The following is a 26846-nucleotide window of genomic DNA, read 5'->3' on the forward strand; positions in this document are numbered from 1 at the left end:
CTGTGGAAGTCTAGTGGAAGGAGTGACCGCAGACAGGCTTCGAAGGCCTAACATAACAAACTTGGGCTGGCTGTAGGCACTTTTAAATTGGTTCCAGGGGTACACGGGCAGCAGTGGTCTGGTCAGTGGAAGTCTAGTGGAAGGAGTGACCGCAGACAGGCTTCCAAGGCCTAACATAACAAACTTGGGCTGGCTGTAGGCACTTTTAAATTGGTTCCAGGGGTACACGGGCAGCAGTGGTCTGGTCTGTGGAAGTCTAGTGGAAGGAGTGACCGCAGACAGGCTTCGAAGGCCTAACATAACAAACTTGGGCTGGCTGTAGGCACTTTTAAATTGGTTCCAGGGGTACACGGGCAGCAGTGGTCTGGTCAGTGGAAGTCTAGTGGAAGGAGTGACCGCAGACAGGCTTCCAAGGCCTAACATAACAAACTTGGGCTGGCTGTAGGCACTTTTAAATTGGTTCCAGGGGTACACGGGCAGCAGTGGTCTGGTCTGTGGAAGTCTAGTGGAAGGAGTGACCGCAGACAGGCTTCGAAGGCCTAACATAACAAACTTGGGCTGGCTGTAGGCACTTTTAAATTGGTTCCAGGGGTACACGGGCAGCAGTGGTCTGGTCAGTGGAAGTCTAGTGGAAGGAGTGACCGCAGACAGGCTTCCAAGGCCTAACATAACAAACTTGGGCTGGCTGTAGGCACTTTTAAATTGGTTCCAGGGGTACACGGGCAGCAGTGGTCTGGTCTGTGGAAGTCTAGTGGAAGGAGTGACCGCAGACAGGCTTCCAAGGCCTAACATAACAAACTTGGGCTGGCTGTAGGCACTTTTAAATTGGTTCCAGGGGTACACGGGCAGCAGTGGTCTGGTCTGTGGAAGTCTAGTGGAAGGAGTGACCGCAGACAGGCTTCGAAGGCCTAACATAACAAACTTGGGCTGGCTGTAGGCACTTTTAAATTGGTTCCAGGGGTACACGGGCAGCAGTGGTCTGGTCAGTGGAAGTCTAGTGGAAGGAGTGACCGCAGACAGGCTTCCAAGGCCTAACATAACAAACTTGGGCTGGCTGTAGGCACTTTTAAATTGGTTGCAGGGGTACACGGGCAGCAGTGGTCTGGTCAGTGGAAGTCTAGTGGAAGGAGTGACCGCAGACAGGCTTCGAAGGCCTAACATAACAAAATTGGGCTGGCTGTAGGCACTTTTAAATTGGTTCCAGGGGTACACGGGCAGCAGTGGTCTGGTCTGTGGAAGTCTAGTGGAAGGAGTGACCGCAGACAGGCTTCGAAGGCCTAACATAACAAACTTGGGCTGGCTGTAGGCACTTTTAAATTGGTTCCAGGGGTACACGGGCAGCAGTGGTCTGGTCAGTGGAAGTCTAGTGGAAGGAGTGACCGCAGACAGGCTTCCAAGGCCTAACATAACAAACTTGGGCTGGCTGTAGGCACTTTTAAATTGGTTGCAGGGGTACACGGGCAGCAGTGGTCTGGTCAGTGGAAGTCTAGTGGAAGGAGTGACCGCAGACAGGCTTCGAAGGCCTAACATAACAAAATTGGGCTGGCTGTAGGCACTTTAAATTGGTTCCAGGGGTACATGGGCAGCAGTGTATGGTCAGTGGAAGTCTAGTGGAAGGAGTGACGGCAGACAGTCTTCGAAGGCCTAACATAACAAAATTGGGCTGACTGTAGGCACTTTTAAATTGGTTCCAGGGTAACACGGCCAGCAGTGGCCTGGTCAGTGTAGTAGTTGTAGAAAGAAGGGACCGCAGACAGGCTTCGAAGGCCTAACATAACAAAAATGTCAAAACAATGGTATTGTCAGTGCCAGGCATTGAAGGATGTCAGCGCCTAGACTACACATTGGTGAAGCTGTGAGAGATAATTTTGCTAGTGGTAGAGCACTGTTTGAGCTGGGGGGGGGAACTGTCTTGTGGCCGGCGGTACAGGCACAGGGCCCCTCATATTACAACGGTGTGTCTGACGTTGGGTGCGCACCACCACCACCAGAGACACTTTATTGTACTATGAGGGACCCAGTGGCAGTGCCGTCGACCAAAAGCGGCCACACCCACCTCTTCAGACAAACAGCACTCTCAAGGGTCCAAGCGCAAAGTGGCGATAGCACGGCCCCGTGTGGGGAGTTTGGCCATTTCGTGAGGTGGAAACATGTCGTATGCTGGACAATCAGGTGAAGAAAATTACGAGATTGGAAAAGTCATTCAGAATAGTCCACAGGCAAGACCTTTTCATAGGAAAGCTAGGTGTCAGCCGGGCAGGGTGGGGCAAAAGATTTTGAAATCCAGTTGTGGTTCATTTTAATGAAGGTTAGATCATCTACATTTTGGGTAGCCAGACGAGTCCTTTTTTCTGTTAGTATTGAACCTGCAGCACTGAATACTCTTTCTGATAGGACACTAGCTGCCGGGCAAGCAAGCTCCTGCAATGCATATTCTGCCAATTCTGGCCAGGTGTCTAATTTGGATGCCCAGTAATCAAATGGGAATGACGGTTGAGGGAGAACGTCGATAAGGGATGAAAAATAGTTTGTAACCATACTGGACAAATGTTGTCTCCTGTCACTTTGAATTGATGCTGCAGTACCTGTCCTGTCTGCGGTCATAGAAAAATCACTCCACAACCTGGTCAGAAAACCCCTCTGGCCAACGCCACTTCTGATTTCTGCCCCTCTAACACCTCTGGTCTGCTGGCCCCTGGAGCTCGTGTGAGAACGATCACGGGCGCTGTGTGCAGGGAATGCCAGAAGCAAACGGTCAACAAGAGTTGATTGTTTTGTTGCTAATATTAGTTCCAAGTTCTCATGTGGCATAATATTTTGCAATTTGCCTTTATAGCGAGGATCAAGGAGGCAGGCCAACCAGTAATCGTCATCGTTCATCATTTTTGTAATGCGTGTGTCCCTTTTGAGGATACGCAAGGCATAATCCGCCATGTGGGCCAAAGTTCCCGTTGTCAAATCTGCGGTTGTGCTTGGTTGAGGGGCAGTTGCAGGCAAATCTACGTCACTTGTGTCCCTCAAAAAACCAGAACCCGGCCTTGCCACGCCACCAATTTCCCGTGCCCCCGGGAAAGCTTCCTCATTAAAAATATACTCATCCCCATCATCCTCCTCATCCTCCACCTCCTCTTCGCCCGGTACCTCGTCATGTACACTGCCCTGACCAGACAATCGCTGACTGTCATCAAGGCTTTCCTCTTCCTCTGGTGCAGACGCCTGATCCTTTATGTGCGTCAAACTTTGCATCAGCAGACGCATTAGGGGGATGCTCATGCTTATTATGGCGTTGTCTGCACTAACCAGCCGTGTGCATTCCTCAAAACACTGAAGGACTTGACACATGTCTTGAATCTTCGACCACTGCACACCTGACAACTCCATGTCTGCCATCCTACTGCCTGCCCGTGTATGTGTATCCTCCCACAAAAACATAACAGCCCGCCTCTGTTCGCACAGTCTCTGAAGCATGTGCAGTGTTGAGTTCCACCTTGTTGCAACGTCTATGATTAGGCGATGCTGGGGAAGGTTCAAAGAACGCTGATAGGTCTGCATACGGCTGGAGTGTACAGGCGAACGGCGGATATGTGCGCAAAGTCCACGCACTTTGAGGAGCAGGTCGGATAACCCCGGATAACTTTTCAGGAAGCACTGCACCACCAGGTTTAAGGTGTGAGCCAGGCAAGGAATGTGTTTCAGTTGGGAAAGGGAGATGGCAGCCATGAAATTCCTTCCGTTATCACTCACTACCTTGCCTGCCTCAAGATCTACAGTGCCCAGCCACGACTGCGTTTCTTGCTGCAAGAACTCGGACAGAACTTCCGCGGTGTGTCTATTGTCGCCCAAACACTTCATAGCCAATACAGCCTGCTGACGTATGCCAGTAGCTGCCCCATAATGGGAGACCTGGTGTGCAACAGTGGCAGGTGCGGATGGAGTGTTTGTGCGACTGCGGTCTGTGGACGAGCTCTTGCTTCTTCAGGAGGACGAGGAGGAGGAGGAGGGGGTGCGAACGGCTACAGACAACTGTTTACTAGACCGTGGGCTAGGCAGAACTGTCCCAAACTTGCTGTCCCCTGTGGACCCTGAATCCACCACATTTACCCAGTGTGCCGTGATGGACACGTAACGTCCCTGGCCATGCCTACTGGTCCATGCATCTGTTGTCAGGTGCACCTTTGTGCTCACAGATTGCCTGAGTGCATGGACGATGCGCTCTTTAACATGCTGGTGGAGGGCTGGGATGGCTTTTCTGGAAAAAAAGTGTCGACTGGGTAGCTCGTAGCGTGGTACAGCGTAGTCCATCAGGTCTTTGAAAGCTTCGCTTTCAACTAACCGGTAGGGCATCATCTCTAACGAGATTAGTCTAGCTATGTGGGCGTTCAAACCCTGTGTACGCGGATGCGAGGCTAAGTATTTCCTTTTTCTAACCATAGTCTCATGTAGGGTGAGCTGGACTGGAGAGCTGGAGATCGTGGAACTAGCGGGGGTGCCGGTGGACATGGCAGACTGAGAGACGGTGGGAGATGGTATTGTTGCCGCCGGTGCCCTAGATGCAGTGTTTCCTACTACGAAACTGGTGATTCCCTGACCCTGACTGCTTTGGCCTGGCAAAGATACCTGCACAGATACAGCAGGTGGTGCGCTAAATGGTGGTCCTACACTGCCGGAAGGGATGTTGCGTTGATGACTAGCTTCATTGGCCGAGGGTGCAACAACCTTAAGGGACGTTTGGTAGTTAGTCCAAGCTTTCAAATGCATGGTGGTTAAATGTCTATGCATGCAACTAGTATTGAGACTTTTCAGATTCTGACCTCTGCTTAAGGAAGTAGAACATTTTTGACAGATGACTTTGCGCTGATCAATTGGATGTTGTTTAAAAAAATGCCAGACTGCACTCTTTCTAGCATCGGATACCTTTTCAGGCATTGCAGACTGAGCTTTAACCGGATGGCCACGCTGTCCTCCACCAGGTTTTGGCTTTGCCACGTGTTTTGGGCAAGATACGGGCCCGGCAGATGGAACCTGTGGCGATGTTGATGCCTGCTGCGGCCCCTCCTCCTCCTCTGCTTCAGAACTGCTGCCGCCTGCACCCTGTTCCCCCAATGGCTGCCAATCGGGGTCAAGAACTGGGTCATCTAATAACTCTTCTTGTACCTCCTGCGCAACTTCGTCTGTGTCACCGTGTCGTTCGGTGGTATAGCGTTCGTGATGGGGCAACATAGTCTCATCAGGGTCTGATTCTTGATCAGCACCCTGCGAGGGCAATGTTGTGGTCTGAGTCAAAGGACCAGCATAGTAGTCTGGCTGTGGCTGTGCGTCAGTGCACTCCATGTCAGATTCAATTTGTAATGGGCATGGACTGTTAACTGCTTCACTTTCTAAGCCAGGGACGGTATGTGTAAAGAGCTCCATGGAGTAACCCGTTGTGTCGCCTGCTGCATTCTTCTCTGTTGTTGTTTTTGCTGAAGAGGACAAGGAAGTGACTTGTCCCTGACCGTGAACATCCACTAACGACGCGCTGCTTTTACTTTTACCAGTTTCACGAGATGAGGCAAAAGAGCTAGAGGCTGAGTCAGCAAGATAAGCCAAAACTTGCTCTTGCTGCTCCGGCTTTAAAAGCGGTTTTCCTAATCCCAGAAAAGGGAGCGTTCGAGGCCTTGTGTAGCCGGACGACGAACCTGGCTCCACAGCTCCAGACTTAGGTGCAATATTTTTTTCCCCACGACCACCTGATGCTCCACCACTACCACTACCCTCATTACCAGCTGACAATGAACGCCCCCGGCCACGACCTCTTCCACTAGACTTCCTCATTGTTTTAAAAACGTAACCAAACTAACGTTATTTGTTGCAGTCACACAACTTACACGGTGAGCTATAACTTCAGTATGATTTAGCTACCCCTTTACAGGTTGGTGAGACCACAGCGAAAATCAGGCCCAATGTTACACACTCTTTTTTTGGTGGCTGCAAATTAGAGAGATGCCCCACACGCAGGACTGTCACTGAAGCACAAATGTTAATATTAATGTCACACTATTATTTTTTTTTTATTTTTATTTTTTTCAGGAACACTTTAGAAACCCCCCAAAAAAAAAAAAATAGATTTTTGCAGGGAGAATTTAGAAAACAAATGTAACAAACTATATGCTTTCTATGGGCCACTGAGTGAGAGATGACGCACACAGGAATCAGGAGTGGCACACAAGCCCAGAGGCCAATATTTTTCTACCAATGATTGATGGAGTTATTTTCTCTGGTAGATTTTGGAACCCAAATCAAGGAAAAAAAATGTAGGCTTTCTATGGACCACAATTGGAGAGAGAGAGAGAGAGAGAGAGAGAGATGGCACACCCAGGAGTCAAGACTGGCACACAAGCAGAAAGGCCAATATTAATCTCCCATTTTTTGGGGGGTTTTGTTTTTTTTTTTTGTTTTTTGTTTTTTTCAGGGAGACTTTAGAAAAAAAATAATAAAAAAAATATGATTTTATCAGGAAGAATTTAGAAACCAAATAAAATAAAATGATTTTTCCAGGGAGAATTTATAAAACAAATAAAAACAAAAATAGGCGTTCTATGGCCCACTGACTGAGAGATGACGCACACAGGAGTCAGGAGTGGCACACAAGCCCAGAGGCCAATATTTTTCTACCAATGATTGATGTAGTTATTTTCTCTGGTAGATTTTGGAACCCAAATCAAGGAAAAAAAATATAGGCTTTCTATGGACCACAATTGGAGAGAGAGAGAGAGAGAGAGAGAGATGGCACACCCAGGAGTCAAGACTGGCACACAAGCAGAAAGGCCAATATTAATCTCCCACTGTTTTTTTTTGTTTGTTTTTTTTTTTTTTTTTTCAGGGAGACTTTAGAAAAAAAAATAATAAAAAAAATATGATTTTATCAGGAAGAATTTAGAAACCAAATAAAATAAAATGATTTTTCCAGGGAGAATTTATAAAACAAATAAAAACAAAAATAGGCGTTCTATGGTCCACTGACTGAGAGATGACGCACACAGGAGTCAGGAGTGGCACACAAGCCCAGAGGCCAATATTTTTCTACCAATGATTGATGTAGTTATTTTCTCTGGTAGATTTTGGAACCCAAATCAAGGAAAAAAAATATAGGCTTTCTATGGACCACAATTGGAGAGAGAGAGAGAGAGAGAGAGAGATGGCACACCCAGGAGTCAAGACTGGCACACAAGCAGAAAGGCCAATATTAATCTCCCACTGTTTTTTTTGTTTGTTTTTTTTTTTTTTTTTTTCAGGGAGACTTTAGAAAAAAAAATAATAAAAAAAATATGATTTTATCAGGAAGAATTTAGAAACCAAATAAAATAAAATGATTTTTTCAGGGAGAATTTATAAAACAAATAAAAACAAAAATAGGCGTTCTATGGCCCACTGACTGAGAGATGACGCACACAGGAGTCAGGAGTGGCACACAAACCCAGAGGCCAATATTTTTCTACCAATGATTGATGTAGTTATTTTCTCTGGTAGATTTTAGAACCCAAATCAAGGAAAAAAAATATAGGCTTTCTATGGACCACAATTGGAGAGAGAGAGAGAGAGAGAGAGAGAGAGAGAGAGATAGATGGCACACCCAGGAGTCAAGACTGGCACACAAGCAGAAAGGCCAATATTAATCTCCCACTGTTTTTTTTGGTTGTTTTTTTTTTTTTTTTTTCAGGGAGACTTTAGAAAAAAAAAAAATAAAAAAAATATGATTTTATCAGGAAGAATTTAGAAACCAAATAAAATAAAATGATTTTTTCAGGGAGAATTTAGAAAACAAATAAAACCAAAAATAGGCGTTCTATGGCCCACTGACTGAGAGATGATGCACCCAGGAGTCAAGACTGGCACACAAGCAGAAAGGCCAATATTAATCTCCCACTGTTTTTTTTTTTTTTTTTCAGGGAGACTTTAGAAAAAAAAATAATAAAAAAAATATGATTTTATCAGGAAGAATTTAGAAACCAAATAAAATAAAATGATTTTTTCAGGGAGAATTTAGAAAACAAATAAAACCAAAAATAGGCGTTCTATGGCCCACTGACTGAGAGAGAGAGAGAGAGATGGAACGCTTAGTACTGGCACACAAGCCCAAAGGGCAATATTAATCTCCCTTTTTTTTTCCAGGGAGAATTTCTAAAACCCAAAAAAAAAAAAAAATAGGCTTTCTATGGCCCACTATTTGTGAGAGAGATGGGACGCTCAGGACTGGCACAGATGGCACGCTCAGGACTGGCACAGAAGCCCAGAGGCCAATATTAATCTCCCTTTTTTTCTGGGAGAATTTATAAAACCAAAAAAATATTTAAATAGGCTTTCTATGGCCCACTATTTGTGAGAGAGATGGCACGCTCAGGACTGGCACAGATGGCACGCTCACAACTGGCACACAAGCCCAGAGGCCAATATTAATCTCCCTTTTTTCAGGGAAAATTTATAAAACCAAAAAAAAAATGAAATAGGCTTTCTATGGCCCACTATTTGTGAGAGAGATGGCACGCTCAGGACTGGCACAGATGGCACGCTCACAACTGGCACACAAGCCCAGAGGCCAATATTAATCTCCCTTTTTTCAGGGAAAATTTATAAAACAAAAAAAAAATTAAATAGGCTTTCTATGGCCCACTATTTGTGAGAGAGATGGCACGCTCAGGGCTGGCACAGATGGCACGCTCAGGACTGGCACACAAGCCCAGAGGCCAATATTAATCTCCCTTTTTTTCAGGGAGAATTTATAAAACCAAAAAAAAAAATAAATAGGCTTTCTATGGCCCACTATTTGTGAGAGAGATGGCACGCTCAGGGCTGGCACAGATGGCACGCTCAGGACTGGCACACAAGCCCAGAGGCCAATATTAATCTCCCTTTTTTTCAGGGAGAATTTATAAAACCCCCAAAAAAATAAAATAGGCTTTCTATGGCCCACTATTTGTGAGAGAGATGGCACACTCAGGACTGGCACACAAGCCCAAAGGCCAATATTAATCTCCCACTGTATTTTTATCAGGGAGAATTTATACACCCCACAAAAAAAAATACAGAAAAATGAAAAGGCTTTCTATGGCCCACTATGTGAGAGAGATGGCACACACAGGGATGGCACTCTAGCAGAAATGCCAAATTGCCAATCTTAATCTCCCACCAAAAAAAAAAAAAAAAAAAAAAAACAGGGAATGTCCTACAATTACTATCTCCCTGCCTGCAGTAATCTCAGCCAGGTATGGCAGGCAGCTACTATCTCCCTGCCTGCAGTAATCTCAGCCAGGTATGGCAGGCAGCAATAAGGAGTGGACTGATGCACAAATGAAATAAAAAGTGTGGACAAACAAAAAAGATAGCTGTGCAGAAAGGAAGGAACAAGAGGATTTGTGCTTTGAAAAAAGCAGTTGGTTTGCACAGCGGCGTACACACAGCAATGCAGCTATCAGGGAGCCTTCTAGGGCAGCCCAATGAGCTACAGCGCTGAGGGGAAAAAAAAAAAAAAAAAAACTTCCACTGTCCCTGCACACCGAGGGTGGTGTTGGACAGTGCAAATCGCTGCAGCACAAGCGGTTTTGTGGTTAATGGACCCTGCCTAACGCTATCCCTGCTTCTGACAAAGCGGCAGCAACCTCTCCCTAAGCTCAGATCAGCAGCAGTAAGATGGCGGTCGGCGGGAACGCCTCTTTATAGCCCCTGTGACGTCGCAGACAGCAAGCCAATCACTGCAATGCCCTTCTCTAAGATGGTGGGGACCAGGACCTATGTCATCACGCTGCCCACACTCTGCGTTTACCTTCATTGGCTGAGAAATGGCGCTTTTCGCGTCATTGAAACGCGACTTTGGCGCGAAAGTCGCGTACCGCATGGCCGACCCCGCACAGGGGTCGGATCGGGTTTCATGAAACCCCGACTTAGCCAAAAGTCGGCGACTTTTGAAAATGTTCGACCCGTTTCGCTCAACCCTAATAGATACATCTATAGATAGATAATAGATAGATAGATAGATAATAGGTAGATAGATAGATAGATAGATAGATAATAGGTAGATAGATAGATAGATAGATAGATAGATAGATAGATAGATAGATAGATAGATAGATAGATCTATAGCTATATCTATCTATCTGTTATCTATCTATCTAGCTATCTATCTAAATAGAAATGACAGATAGCCGCACAAACTTGAGCAGATATTGGGTGCAATATTTCCTGAATAATGCGGCTGTCCATCGCAAAATATAAATGGAAAAAAATCAGGCCTCACATCACGGTCTTGACAAAGACTGTGACGCGAGGTCGAAACGTTGCACCACTTGGTGCTGGATAAGGGTATGTGCACACGTTGGGGATTCGTTTGCGGATTTTTCTGCACGGATTCGGAAAAATCCGCAGGTAAAACACCTTGCACCCGTATCTATCTATCTATCTATCTATCTATCTATCTATCTATCTATCTATCTATCTATCCCATATCTATCTATCTATCTATTTATGTATCCCATATCTATCTATCTATCTATCTGTCTATCTATCCCATATCTATCTTTCTATCTATCTATCGTATCTATCTATCTATCTATCTATTATCTATCTATCTATCCCATATCTATCTATCTATCTATAAATCTATCTATCCCATATCTATCTATCTATCTAGTTATCTATAAATCTATCTATCCCATATCTATCTATCTATCTATCTATCTATCTATCTATCTATCTATCTATCTATCCCATATCTATCTATCTATCTATTTATGTATCCCATATCTATCTATCTATCTATCTATCCCATATCTATCTTTCTATCTATCTATCTATCTATCTATCTATCTATCTATCTATCTATCGTATCTATCTATTATCTATCTATCCCATATCTATCTATCTATCTATCTATAAATCTATCTATCCCATATCTATCTATCTATCTATCTAGTTATCTATAAATTTATCTATCCCATATCTATCTATCTATCTATCTATCTATCCCATATCTATCTATCTATCTATCTATCTATCTATCTATCTATCTATTTATGTATCCCATATTTATCTATCTATCTATCTATCTATCTATCTATCCCATATCTATCTTTCTTTCTATCTATCTATCTATCTATCTATCTATCTATCTATCTATCTATCTATCTATCTATCTATCTATCGTATCTATCTATCTATCTATCTATCTATCTATCTATTGTAGCATGGCTAAAGGGTTTGTAGTCGATGGGAGGTATGTGCCACATAAGTGCCTGGTTGCTGTAATGTAGCCCGGAGTATTCCTTTCTTGCACATAATCTTGTATATGTGTTTCAGGACCTGTGGTAATGTCAGACCACATGGCTAATCATGTGATGGGTTACTGGGTGGGGTTAGCTCTTTATAAGACTGGCTAATCCTTTACACAGGAGATATGTGTGGAGGTGAAACCCTCCTGAGTGTGTTACGGCTTCAGGACTGAGCCGGATGAACTGGACACTTGCTTTTCTTTGCCTGAACCAAAGGCCCATTTTGCTTTCTGTTATTTGCCACATGGTTTATGAAGCAATAAACCCAGTGAACTTTAAAGGAACACGTCTCCTGAGTGTCAGCCGTCGCAGCTGAGTGAGTGAAATCCTTACAATTGGTGGTAGACGTGCGAGCAGCGTTCCCAGCGGAGACGTGAGTTTATTTTTGAATGTCCTGGGTCAAGGCTGTTGCAAGCCAGCAAGCATTGCCGGAGAAAATGGAGGACCTGCTGAAACACTTGGTCCAGATACAGTCACAGCAGGAGAAAAGGCAGAGCCAGCAGGAGCAAAGGCAGCAAGAGACCAACAGGCTGTTGATGCAGCAGATACAACAGAGCCAGCAGGAGCAACGGCAGAGTCAGCAGGAGCAACGGCAGCAGATGCAGCAGAGCCAGCAGGAGCATCAGCAGCAGATGCAGCTTCTGGCAACCGCCATCCAGGGCAAGGCGAGCGCCCCAACCCCAGGTTTGGCTGATGACACCCACGTCCGGAAGACGGTAAGACGCGCATTGCAGAAAATGACTCCCGGGGATGATGTTGAGGCCTTCCTGACGGTGTTTGAGAGGGTCGCTGAGAGGGAAAAACTTCCGCCAGAGCAGTGGGCAGAGGTACTTGCGCCATACCTGACGGGAGAACCCCAGAAGGCGTACTATGATTTGACCTTGCAGGGTGCCAAAGAGTATCACAAATTGAAAGCCGAGATTCTCGCACGTTTGGGGGTGACACTGACTGTCAGGGCACAGCGAGTTCACTCCTGGGGCTATCACTGGGACAAACCACCTCGTTCCCAAATGTTTGATCTGTTGCACCTGGTCCAGAAATGGCTGCAGCCAGAATCCTCTGCGCCTGCACAGATGGTAGAACGGGTGATGATGGATCGGTTTGTCCATTCCCTCCCGAGGCCTATACAGTCTTGGGTTGCCCAGGGTGATCCCCAGAATGCCGACGAGCTGATCGGACTGGTTGAGAGATACCAAGGGTTGGAAGGCTCCTTCGGGAGGCAGCCCATGCCGTACTGGGGGTCCCAGAAGGCAGCTGAGTCCCAAAAAGGGGTGCTGCGTCCAAGGTCACAAAGGGCGGGGGAGGTGGTGCCCAAGGTCCCCACGGGTGATATTATTTGTTGGAAGTGCCACAAGCCAGGACATATAGCTGCCCGTTGTTCCCAAACCACTGAGCAGATGGACTGCAGCATGGGACGCCGTTGTTCATACTATGCGTATCCAGCCTGTAGTGTGAACTCTCCATCCAACGAGGGACCTCAAGCGTGTCCCGTAAAGGTGAACGGTCGAGCAGTAATGGCACTGTTAGACTCGGGGAGCCTAGTGACCCTGGTGAGGGCCACTTTTCCTCTCCACCTGCTCCCAGGAAAGAAGGTCGGAGTGCGGTGCATACATGGTGATGCAAAGGACTACCCTATGGCCAGGGTGGACATTGAAACGGCATGTGGCACTGAGTCCCACATAGTCGGCGTGGTTCAGGACTTGTTGCACCCTATAATTATTGGCCGGGATTTCTGTTTGTTTTGGGATTTGTGGGGAAATGGTTCTGAGCTCCCTGGCAGGGAACCAGTGAACCCTGGAAGGGTATCGCCACACCCAGAGGCAGACAGTTTTCCTTTTTGTGTTCTGGTTGGGGATGAGGAGGAAGTATCCCCTACATCTGACATTCTGGAGTTAGAAGTTACCGGTGAAAATTTTGGGACTGCCCAACATAGGGACCCCACTCTGAGGGAAGCCTTTAATAATGTCACAGTTATTGACGGGGTGGTACAGGAGCCGGGGGCAGACACAAGATTTCCCCATTTTCTGTTGAGGGGGGAGTTGTTGTACCGTGTCACGAAAATACGGGAGGAGTTGGTAGAGCAGTTGATAGTGCCGGGTCCGTATAGACGGAAAGTGTTGGACATGGCCCATTCACACATCTTGGGTGGACACCTGGGGGTGGAAAAAACGCAGGAACGGGTTGTGCAGAGGTTCTATTGGCCTGGGTGTCACCGGGAAATAGTGAACTATTGCAGGTCCTGCCCTACATGTCAGCTAACTGCTCCTACTCCTCATTTCCGGAACCCCCTTGTGCCACTGCCCATTATTGAGGTACCGTTCGATAGAATTGCCATGGACTTGGTCGGTCCCTTAGTTAAATCAGCTCGGGGCCATCAGTATATATTAGTCATCCTGGACTATGCCACACGCTATCCTGAGGCAATTCCCTTGAGAAATTCTTCCTCAAAAAGCATAGCCCGCGAGTTGGTCCATGTCTTTTCCCGGACAGGTCTGCCAAAGGAGATCCTGACTGACCAGGGTACACCTTTCATGAGCAAGGTGATGAGGGAGTTATGCAAAGCCCTGAAGATCTCCCAGTTGAGGACCTCGGTGTACCATCCCCAATCAGATGGCCTTGTTGAGAGGTTTAACAAGACACTAAAGAGCATGCTGAGAAAAGCTATAGAGAAAGACGGTAGAGACTGGGATTGTCTCTTACCCTATCTGATGTTTTCCATTCGTGAAGTTCCACAGGCCTCCACAGGGTTCTCACCGTTTGAGCTTCTATATGGCCGACATCCACGAGGACTCCTGGATATAGCCAAGGAAACCTGGGAGGCCGAAGTCACACCCCACAGAAGCGTCATTGAGCATGTGGCCCTGATGCAGCAGAGGATTGCAAAGGTGATGCCTATCGTGAAAGAACACCTTCTCCAAGCACAAGAAGCTCAAGCCAGGGTCTACAACCGGTCTGCAAGAGTGAGGCAGTTCAATCCGGGAGACCGAGTTCTTGTTAGTTCCAACGGTGGAAAGCAAGTTCTTGGCCAAATGGCAAGGGCCATATGAGGTTGTCGAGAAACTTGGTGAGGTAAATTATAAAATTCACCAACCAGGAAGACGGAAACCATTCCAAGTGTACCATGTCAACCTCATCAAGCCATGGCATGATAGAGAGCCGACAGCAACTCCGTCATTGTTAAGCAACCCAGAAGGTGAGGTTGGAGCGGTTACTATAGCAGAGACGCTATCAAAGGCCCAGAAACAGCAGTGCCGGGAGTTACTCCAGAAAAACAGGGACCTGTTTTCAGAAGTGCCAGGATACACGAAGGTCATAGAGCACGAGGTCCTAACAGAGCCACATGTGCGGGTGAATGTGAAACCTTATCGTATTCCTGAGGCTCGTCGAGAAGTTATCTCCAAGGAAGTGGAGCGTATGTTGAGGCTTGGGGTCATTGAGGAATCCAAGAGCGGTTGGTCGAGCCCAATTGTCCTGGTCCCAAAACCTGATGGAGAGTGGAGGTTTTGCAACGACTATCGGAAGTTGAATGAAGTCTCCAAGTTCGACGCTTATCCCATGCCCCGTATTGATGAGCTCATCGAAAGGCTTGGGCACGCCAGATATATATCCACCTTGGATTTGACAAAGGGGTATTGGCAGATCCCCATGGCACAGGAAGCCAAGGAGAAGACGGCCTTTTCGACACCTGATGGATGCTTCCAATATGCCCGGATGCCGTTTGGCCTACAGGGAGCTCCGGCGACCTTCCAGAGGGCTATGGATAGAGTCCTTGCACCCCATAAGGCCTACGCTGCTGCGTACCTAGATGATATCGTCATCTTTAGCCCGGACTGGGAGAGTCATCTGGAGAAAGTCCAAGCGGTGTTGGATGCTATAAGAGAGGCCGGATTTACTATAAACCCGAAGAAGTGCGCCTTGGGTAAAGAAGAAGCTAAGTACCTTGGATACATAGTGGGTCATGGAGAAATAAAACCCCAAATCAATAAAGTGGAGGCAATCCAAACATGGCCAAAACCAGTTTCCAAGAAACAAGTTAAAGCCTTCCTGGGAATCGTGGGATATTACAGGAGGTTCATCCCAAACTTCGCCACGATGGCTGTGCCTCTGACTGACCTGCTAAAAGGGACAAAATCAGTAATGGTTAAGTGGTCCGAAGAAACAGAGTCAGCCTTCCAAGAAATGAAAAACGCTTTGTGTAAGCAACCCGTTCTGATGGCCCCAAACTTCAAGAAAGAGTTTATTCTTCAGACAGATGCCTCAGATGTTGGGGTGGGAGCAGTCCTTTCCCAAGAACTACATGGGGAGGAGCATCCTGTTCTCTATCTGAGTAGGAAGCTGTCCTCATCTGAAAAGAACTACTCAGTCGTTGAGAAGGAGTGCTTGGCCATAAAATGGGCAGTGGACACATTACGGTACTATCTGCTGGGACGTAAATTTAGACTGGTATCTGACCATGCCCCGCTTAGGTGGATGAGAGAAATGAAAGGAAGAAATGCTAGTCACCCGTTGGTTCTTAGCCCTGCAGGACATCAGTTTCCATGTGGAACATAGGGCCGGAAAGCTGCACGGTAATGCGGATGCCCTATCGAGAATCCCTTGTTTAGTGGGGGAAAGTGCCAAGCCCCACGGCTTTAGGCAGAGGGGGGAGGTATGTAGCATGGCTAAAGGGTTTGTAGTCGATGGGAGGTATGTGCCACATAAGTGCCTGGTTGCTGTAATGTAGCCCGGAGTATTCCTTTCTTGCACATAATCTTGTATATGTGTTTCAGGACCTGTGGTAATGTCAGACCACATGGCTAATCATGTGATGGGTTACTGGGTGGGGTTAGCTCTTTATAAGACTGGCTAATCCTTTACACAGCAGATATGTGTGGAGGTGAAACCCTCCTGAGTGTGTTACGGCTTCAGGACTGAGCCGGATGAACTGGACACTTGCTTTTCTTTGCCTGAACCAAAGGCCCATTTTGCTTTCTGTTATTTGCCACATGGTTTATGAAGCAATAAACCCAGTGAACTTTAAAGGAACACGTCTCCTGAGTGTCAGCCGTCGCAGCTGAGTGAGTGAAATCCTTACACTATCTATTATCTATCTATCCTATATCTATCTATCTATCTATCTAGTTATCTATAAATCTATCTATCCCATATCTTTCCATCTAATCTATCGTATCTATCTATCATATCTATATATCCCATAGATAGAGCAGCGTTAACTGAGTGCGTTACACCGCGGTCAACGCTGCCATTAACCCTGTGTGAGCGCTGACTGGAGGGGATTATGGAGCGGGCACTGACTGTGGGGAGGAAGGAACGGCCATTTTGCCGCCGGACTGTGCCCGTCGCTGATTAGTCATGGCTGTTTTGCCACGATCAATCAGCGACTTGGATTTCCATGACAGACAGAGGCCGCGACCAATGAATATCCGTGACAGACAGACAGACAGACAGAAAGACAGACAGACGGAAGTGACCCTTTGACAATTATATAGTAGATGGTCTGTTTCAATAAAGGTTGTTATAGAAATTTTGCCAAAAACTCCAATGTTTCTCCTTTTGAAATAAAGTGAGTTATGAAAGTGCCGGAAAGTGCTTCTGGTACATTGATGACTAAGGGTACCGTCACATAGTGGCACTTTGATCGCTAGGACGGCACGATCCGTGACGTTCCAGCGATATCGTTACGATCTCGCTGTGTCTGACACGCTACTGCGATCAGGGACCCCGCTGAGAATCGTACGTCGTAGCAGATCGTTTGAAACTTTCTTTCGTCGCTGGATCTCCCACTGACATCGCTGAATCGGCGTGTGTGATGTCGATTCAGCGATGTCTTCACTGGTAACCAGGGTAAACATCGGGTTACTAAGTGCAGGGCCGCGCTTAGTAACCCGATGTTTACCCTGGTTACCAGCGTAAACGTTAAAAAAACAAAAACTACATACTTACCTTCAGCTGTCTGTCCCCGGCGCTCTGCTTCTCTGCACTCCTCCTGCATCCTGTGTCAGCGCCGGCCAGCCGGAAAGCACAGCGGTGACGTCACCGCTCTGCTTTCCGGCTGACCGGCGCTGACAGTGCAGAGGAAAGCAGAGCGCCGGAGGACAGACAGCTGAAAGTAAGTATGTAGTGTTTGTTTTTTTAACGTTTACGCTGGTAACCAGGGTAAACATCGGGTTACTAAGCGCGGCCCTGCGCTTAGTAACCTGATGTTTACCCTGGTTCCCGGGGACCTCGGGATCGTTGGTCGCTGGAGAGCTGTCTGTGTGACAGCTCTCCAGCGACCAAACAGCGACGCTGCAGCGATCGACATCGTTGTTGGTATCGCTGCAGCGTCGCTTAGTGTGACGGTACCCTAACTGTATGGAGCTGTGGGTAGAAGCTGTGCTATACAGCTGTCACCTCAAAGTTGCTCCTGTAATAGGATCTAGCTCAGATATTTTTGTTTTTTATTTTATGGCAGGAGATGATGGTTTCAATGGAATGGGCATTAGGTGAGTATAAGGGTATGTTTCTACGGTCAGGAATGGCTCAGTATTTTTTCAGGATTTGATGCAGGTAAAATCTGCACCAAATCTGCATCTGAGGTCACTGGCAGGTCACCTGCATTTTTGATGTGTTTTACATGCGTTTTTGATGCATTTTTTCATTGCATGCGTTTTTTATCACTTTAAATAAAGCTAATTGAAAGCTGGTTTCTGGGAAGGAAAAAAAAGTGATTTCCTGTTTGCAGATATATTGGGATATGTTCCCACGGTCAGTAAACGCTGTGGGTTGGATGCTGCGTACATCCGCGTTTTTCATGTGTTTTTTCAGGCGGATTTGTGTGTTTTTGTAAGCTAAATAAAGATATACAAAAAAAAGAATTGTGATGTAATTTCTTTGTCCAACCTCTTCTTTTACATACTCCATTGAAGAATAATGTTTACACACAGATAGATAGATAGATAATAGGTAAATAGATAGACAGATAATAGATAGATAGATAGATATATCTATAGCTCTATCTATCTATCTATCTATATATCTCATATCTATCTATCTATCTAGCTATCTATCTAAATAGAAATGACAGATAGCCGCACAAACTTGAGCAGATTTTGGGTGCAATATTTCCTGAATAATGCGGCTGTCCATCGCAAAATATAAATGGAAAAAAATCAGGCCTCACATCACGGTCTTGACAAAGACTGTGACGCGAGGTCGAAACGTTGCACCACTTGGTGCTGGATAAGGGTATGTGCACACGTTGGGGATTCGTTTGCGGATTTTTCTGCACGGATTCGGAAAAATCCGCAGGTAAAACACCTTGCACCCGTATCTATCTATCTATCTATCTATCTATCTATCTATCTATCTATCTATCTATCCCATATCTATCTATCTATCTATTTATGTATCCCATATCTATCTATCTATCTATCTATCTATCTATCTATCTATCTATCTATCTATCTATCTATCCCATATCTATCTATCTATCTATCTATAAATCTATCTATCTATCTATCCCATATCTTTCCATCTAATCTATCGTATCTATCTATCATATCTATCTATCCCATAGATAGAGCAGCGTTAACTGAGTGCGTTACATATCTATCTATTTATAAATCTATCTAGCCCATATCTATCTATCTATCTATCTATCTATCTATCTATCTATCTATCTATCTATCCCATATCTTTCCATCTAATCTATCTATCTAATCTATCTAATCTATCTATCCTATATCTATCTATCTATCGATCGATTTATCTATCGTATCTATCTATTGTGTCTATCTATATATCGTATCTATCGATATATTTATCTATTATCTATCTCTCGATATATCTATCGATAGATATATCTATCTAGCTATCTATAGATATATCTACAGTATCTATCTATCGATAGATAGATAATAGATAGATTGATGGATAGATACAATAGATATGGGATTGATAGATAGATAGATAGATAGATATGGGATAGATTAGATAGATACGATAGATAGATATGATAGATAATACTAAGTCCGATGTTTAGTAATAAACATAATAAAATGGTATATAAAGATTTAGGCCGGGATCACACATGCGAAAAACTCAGACGAGTCTCACATCTTAATACCCGGCACTGCTGCCGGCACTCGGGAGCGGAGTGTGCGGCTGCATGTATTTCTATGCAGCCGCACTCTCTGCTCCCGAGTGATGGTGGCAGTGCCGGGTATTAAGATGCGAGGCTCGTCCGAGTTTCTCGCATGTGTGATCCCGGCCTTAATTAAAAACACACACAAAATCTGCGTTAGGCCGGGGTCACACTTGCAAGAAACTCACACCTCAATACCCGGCACTGCCATCGGCACTCGGAACCGGAGTGTGCGGCTGCATGTATTTCTATGCAGCTGAATGATCCGGTCCTGAGTGACGGCGGTAGTGGCGTGTATTGATGCCAGAGACTCGTGCGAGTTTCTCGCAAGTGTGACCCCAGCTTTAAATGCAATATCTGTTTAATTTTTAAAAAAAAAATTAAAAATATGGCATGGGTTCCCGTGCAATTTTCTGCACCAGAGAGGGAAAGACAGCGACTGATGTGTGCAGCCTTGGAAGGGGTTAATACCCATGGAGCTTCCCAGGTTATGAATATCAGCCCACAGCTGTATACTTAGCCTTTACTCGCTATTAAAATAGGGTGACCCCAAAAAATAATGACATGGGGTCCCCCTATAATTAATACCCAGAAAGGCTATGCAGACAGCTGTGGGCTGATATTCATAGCCTAGGGAGGGGTCATGGTTATTGGCCCCCCTGGCTACAAATACCAGCTCCCAGCCACCCCAGATATGGCGCATCTGTAAGATGCACCAATTCCGGCGCTCAGCCCCTCTCTTCCCACTCCCCTGTAGCGGTGGCATATGGGGTAATAAGGGGTTAATGTCACCTTTGTAAGGTGACATTAAGTCGACTTAGTAATCGAGAGGCGTCAATAAGATACCTACCGTTACTAATCCTATAGTTGGTAAAGGGTTAATAAAACACAAACACATGCAGAATAAAGTATTTTAATGAAATAAAACACCACTCAGTTTTGCCATCTTTATTGTACTAGTAATCCAAATGAAGCCATTGATCTTATACAAAAAACAAAAACCCAACAGTATACTCCCTGTGTCTGACACAGTCCTTAATAACGAGTGTCCAACGACGAGTCCAGCTCTGCTACATCTGGATGCCTGACATGCAGACATAGCAGAACTTGTAGATGACCGCCGGAGATAACTCTCCAGCGATCATCTACACTGCAGCTCATCAGCTGATTGTGAGAACCTGCCTAGTGACCGGAAATAACCCCGGTAACGTGCACGGCAGTTCTCGCGGTAAGTTAAATTATCGCGAGAACTGCAGTGAACGCGGACTTCCGGCGGCGGGACAGGTAAGACCTTATTTAACCCCTTACCGGCATCGGACGTACTATACCGTCCGATGCCGGCTCCCCTGCTTTGATGCAGGGCTCCGCGGTGAGCCCGCACCAAAGCCGGGACATGTCAGCTGTTTTGAACAGCTGACATGTGCCCGTAATAGGCGCGGGCAGAATCGCGATCTGCCCGCACCTATTAACTAGTTAAATGCCGCTGTCAAACGCAGACAGCGGCATTTAACTACCGCTTCCGGCCGGGCGGCCGGAAATGACGTCATCGCCGACCCCCGTCACATGATCGGGGGTCGGCGATGCTTGTATATTGTAACCATAGAGGTCCTTGAGACCTCTATGGTTACTGATTGCCCGTCGCTGTGAGCGCCACCCTGTGGTCGGCGCTCACAGCACACGTGCAATTCTGCTACATAGCAGCGATCAGCAGATCGCTGCTATGTAGCAGAGCCGATCGGGTTGTGCCTGCTTCTAGCCTCTCATGGAGGCTATTGAAGCATGGCAAAAGTTAAAAAAAAAAAGTTTAAAAAAATGTGAAAAAAATAAAAAAAACATAAAAGTTTAAATCACCCCCCTTTCGCCCCAATCAAAATAAATCAATAAAAAAAATATCAAATCTACGCATATTTGGTATCGCCGCGCTCAGAATCGCCCGATCTATCAAATAAAAAAAAGTATTAACCTGATCGCTAAACAGCGTAGCGGGAAAAAAACTCGAAACGCCAGAATTACGTTTTTTTGGTCGCCGCGACATTGCATTAAAATGCAATAACGGGCGATCAAAAGAACGTATCTGCACCGAAATGCTATCATTAAAAACGTCATCTCGGCACGCAAAAAATAAGCCCTCAACCGACCCCAGAGCACGAAAAATGGAGACGCTATGAGTATCGGAAAATGGCGCAATATTTTTTTTTTTTTTTTTTTTTTTAGCAAAGTTTGGAATTTTTTTTCACCACTTAGATAAAAAATAACCTAGTCATGTTTGGTGTCTATGAACTCGTACTGACCTGGAGAATCATAATGGCAGGTCAGTTTTAGCATTTAGTGAACCTAGCAAAAAAGCCAAACAAAAAACCAATGTGGGATTGCACTTTTTTTGCAATTTCACCGCACTTGGAATTTTTTTCCCGTTTTCTAGTACACGACATGCTAAAACCAATGATGTCGTTCAAAAGTACAACTCGTCCCGCAAAAAATAAGCCCTCACATGGCCAAATTGACGGAAAAATAAAAAAGTTATGGCTCTGGGAAGGAGGGGAGTGAAAAACGAACACGGAAAAATGAAAAATCCCCCGGTCATGAAGGGGTTAAATTAGTAGACATGCATAGATATGTGATCTATGGGAAATTTACGGTGTCGCCACATTGTAAACAGACATGCTGCATTCTGGAAAGACACTCTGCATGTCCATTTACGTGGGTCTGCCACCTGCGTCTTTTAAAGCATAGTGGAGATGGGATTTCAGATTGGGATTGCTGTAACATCTGGACTCTGCCTGTTTGACCCTGCGGCTCTAGGCAGCGTTAAACATGCAGCGTTTCCTGACCGTAGAAAGATACCTTAGCTGTTTGTTATTTTTAAATAAATATAGAAAAGTGTGTTTTTGTTTTTTATTTCAAATAAGACTTTATTCTGGCTGTGTGTTTACTATAGGATTAGTAATGGATAGGCGTCTTATAAACGTCTATCCATTACTAATGCTAGAGATTGAGGTCACTAGAAAATACAAAGGTGACATCAACCCCACAAACATGAACCTCACTTGCCACCGCAACAGGGCAAGTGGGAAAAGCCAGGCAAAGCACCAGAATTAGTGCATCTAACAGATGTGCCTTTTCAATGGCCCCTTACCAGCCTTAGGCTATATTCACACGTTGCGGTTTTTACCGCGGAACCGCAGCGATTTTGCCGCTGCGGGTCCGCTGCAGTTTCCATAGCGTTTCCATTTACATGTAAACCCTATGGAAACCGCAAACCGCTGTGCGCATGCTGCGGGAAAAACCGCGCGGGAACGCAGCGGTTTAAAACCCGCAGCATGTCACTTCTTTGTGCAGAATCGCTGCGATTCTGCACCCATAGGAATACATTGAACCGCTTACTTCCCGCATGGGGCTGTGCCCACGTTGCGGGAAGTAAGCGGATAATGTGCGGATGGTACCCGGGGTGGAGGAGAGGGGACTCTCCTCCAGGCCCCGGGAACCATATTTGGGGTTAAAAAAAAGAATAAAAATAAAAAATCATGTTATACTCACCCTCTGAAGTCAGCGCTGCACGCGGCCGTCCTGTCAGAGTTGCTGTGCGACCAGGACCTTCGGTGACGTCGCGGTCACATGACCGTGACGTCACGAAGGGTCCTTCTCGCACAGCATCTCTGGAACCGGACCGCCGGGTGCAGCGCCGAGGGATCGGGACGTCAGAGGGTGAGTATAACCAATTTTTATTATTTTTAACATTACTATTGATGCTGCATATTGCTGCATATGCAGCATCAATAGTATAGGCGGAAACCCGCAGCGGAAACCGCGGAACAAACCGCGATAAATCTGCAGGGAGAACCGCAGTTGTTTTGCCCTGCAGATTTATCAAATCCGCTGCGGGAGAACCCGCAGGGACAGGACGCTATGTGTGAACATAGCCTTAGAATACCAGCCTTAAGCTGTTTTCTTTAGTAAGGCTAGTTGTCAAAAAATGTGGGGGACCCATCAATATTTTTCAAAATATTTATTTAAATAAAAAAAACAGCATGGGGACCCCTCTATTTTTTATAACCAGCCTTGCTAAAGCTGACAGCTGAGGGTTGAAGCCCCAGCTGTCAGTTTTTCATGGCTGGTTATCAGAAATACGGGGGGATCCATGCTGTTTTTTTATTTATGTATTTATTTATAGTGCATTCATTTGGATGCATTCATCAGCCGCCGCCTGCTTTAGCTGTTATTAGTGGCAGCAGGTGTAGGCTTATGGGAGTAGTAGTCCCATCAGCCAATGCCTGCTCTCCCTGTTATCAGCTGAATACAACTTTCAACATTGTTCCTGGCTAGCACTGATTGCAATGTGAGCAGCGAAGAATAATGAGAGCGGTCTTCAGCACCCAGCATCAGGGAACAATGCTAACAGTATCGCTGCTTCCCAAGCAACGGTACATGTCACACTGATGACACACGGATAACATCCGTGTGTCATCAGTGTGCATGTGTGTGGGACATTTTGCGGCCCATGCTGCTGTTAAAAAACGGACATGTCAGTGTGTTTTGCACATGGACACACGTTCTGTGGAAACACACTGGCGTGAACAGACCCATTCTCTTGAATGGGTTTACATGTGAGTGTCTCCGGTACTTGTGAAAACTGTCACCACACGTACCGGAGACACTGACGTGTTCAAGAGGCATTAGTAAGTAAAATAAATAAATACATTTTTCACTTTTTATTTAAAGCAAGTAACTCCTCCCATTGGGAATGGTCGACGGATTCTAGTAGACTGATTACTTTATTTCTGTGACTAGCCATTCCAAAGTTATGACCCCTTGTAATAAAGAGTGCCCAATCTGAAAACTTTGCCTTCAACCAACTGGGCTATATAATTGAAAAACTGTTCCAGCGTCAGTGAAGCAGCACCAATTGGAGGTTGCACCCAGTTTAAAGGGACTCTGTCACCTGAATTTGGCGGGACTGGTTTTGGGTCATATGGGCGGAGTTTTTGGGTGTTTGATTCACCCTTTCCTTACCCGCTGACTGCATGCTGGCTGCAATATTGGATTGAAGTTCATTCTCTGTCCTCCATAGTACACACCTGCGCAAAGCAATCTTGCCTTGCGCAGGCGTGTACTATGGAGGACAGAGAATGAACTTCAATCCAATATTGCGGCCAGCATGCAGCCAGCGGGTAAGGAAAGGGTGAATCAAACACCCGAAAACTCCGCCCATATGACCCAAAACCAGTCCCGCCAAATTCAGATGACAGGTTCCCTTTAAAATAAAGAATCCAGTGAAAGGTTCTATTTAAGTTTAAGTTTAGTGGTAACAGTGCAAGACAAAACATATTATGTGTTGTTTTTAAATTAATGATTGAGCTACTTTTTGTCGCCCATTAGTTACCCTAAAATAGTTAAACTAGCACAAAAGTACCCAGAAAAAAATGTAAAAAAAAAGTCTCATTGTTTGTATAGAGCTTGTTCTCTTGATTTGGGAAGTATAATATTTGCAATAGCCATTGTGCAGAAAACTGATGGGAGAACTGTCACATTGAATTATGCAAACTTAATGGCAAACTGTCAAGTTGAAAATGGTATCTGATCTAGGGGCAGCATGTCATAGAGCAGGAGGAGCTTATCAGATTGATATACAGTTTGTGTGGAAAGTTTCAGTCAAATTTGCATTTTATTCATGAAAATCCCTGCTTTTTTGTATGCATATGAGTCCAGTGGACAATGCTATTCAGTGATTGACAGCCTTTTCCTTATATGACTGCAGATGCAGAGGTAGCTTTCAATCATTCAGTGGACCACCCACTGGACTCATATGCATATAAACCCCAGGGATTTCAATAAATACAATAAACATTAGAGTGACTCTTTATAAACACATCTGTATATCAGTCTTTACAGATTCTTCTTCTCTATACCATGGATCATAGATCAGATTGCATGCACATGTGACAGGTTCCCTGTAGCTAATCTGTTAGGGTACATGCCCACAATCCGGAATAGCAGCATTTTGGATGCAGCTCACCTGTGGTGGAAAAGCATATGACAAAGAAAACTTGCACTCTGATCCAGGATGAGTGCTTCATACCTCTGTCATGCATGGCAGACAATGGTACAGTTAAATATTTATATAGAGCGCATGGACAAATATATCATGAAACTGTAAGGTTGCCATGGTCTTTATTGGTGAACTAGATGGTGGCCCGATTCTAACGCATCGGGTATTCTAGAATATACATGTCCACGTAGTATATTGCCCAGCCACGTAGTATATTGCACAGCCCACGTAGTATATTGCCCAGTCACGTAGTATATTGCCCAGCCACGTAGTATATTGCCCAGCCACGTAGTATATTGCCCAGTCACGTAGTATATTGCCCAACCACATAGTATATTGCCCAACCACGTAGTATATTGCACAGCCCACGTAGTATATTGCCCAACCACGTAGTATATTGCACAGCCTACGTAGTATATTGCCCAGTCACGTAGTATATACTGCCCAGCCACGTAGTATATTGCCCAGCCACGTAGTATATTGCACAGCCCACGTAGTATATTGCCCAGTCACGTAGTATATTGCCCAGCCACGTAGTATATTGCCCAGTCACGTAGTATATTGCCCAACCACATAGTATATTGCCCAACCACGTAGTATATTGCACAGCCCACGTAGTATATTGCCCAACCACGTAGTATATTGCACAGCCTACGTAGTATATACTGCCCAGCCACGTAGTATATTGCCCAGCCACGTAGTATATTGCCCAGCCACATAGTATATTGCCCAGTTACGTAGTATATTGCCGAGCTACGTAGTATATTGCGCAGCCATGTAGTATATTGCCCAGTGATGTAGTATATTGCCCAGTGATGTAGTATACAGCACAGAGCCACGTAGTATATTGCCCAGTGATGTAGTATATTGCCCAGCCACGCAGTATATTGCACAGCGAAGTAGTATACAGCACAGAGCCACGTAGTATATTGGCCAGTCACGTAGTATATTGCCCAGCTACGTAGTATATTGCCCAGCCAGGTTTGTCACAGGTGAAAAAATAAAAACATATACTCACCTTTCCGAGGGAGCCCTTGTAGTCCACGGCAGGTTCCGGTCCCAGGGTTGGTATTAGCGCAGAACCTGTGATGACGTCGCGGTCACATGACCGTGACATCTTGGCAGGTCTTTGTAGCGCTGGCGCAGTGCCTGTGATGACGTCGCGGTCACATTCTCGTGACGTCATGGCAGGTCCTTCTTCCACCGGAACCTGCAACGGAAGATGGCGGCCGGCGCGAGCTGCAACGGAGGGTGAGTATAGCAGGTTTTTTTTTTTTTTAATTATTATTATTTTTAACATTACATTTCTTACTATTGATGCCGCATAGGCAGCGTCAATAGTAAAAAGTTGGGGACACACAGGGTTAATAGCGGC

This window comes from Ranitomeya imitator, chromosome 3 (assembly GCF_032444005.1).
Source record: "Ranitomeya imitator isolate aRanImi1 chromosome 3, aRanImi1.pri, whole genome shotgun sequence".
In the NCBI taxonomy this organism is placed as follows: domain Eukaryota; kingdom Metazoa; phylum Chordata; class Amphibia; order Anura; family Dendrobatidae; genus Ranitomeya; species Ranitomeya imitator.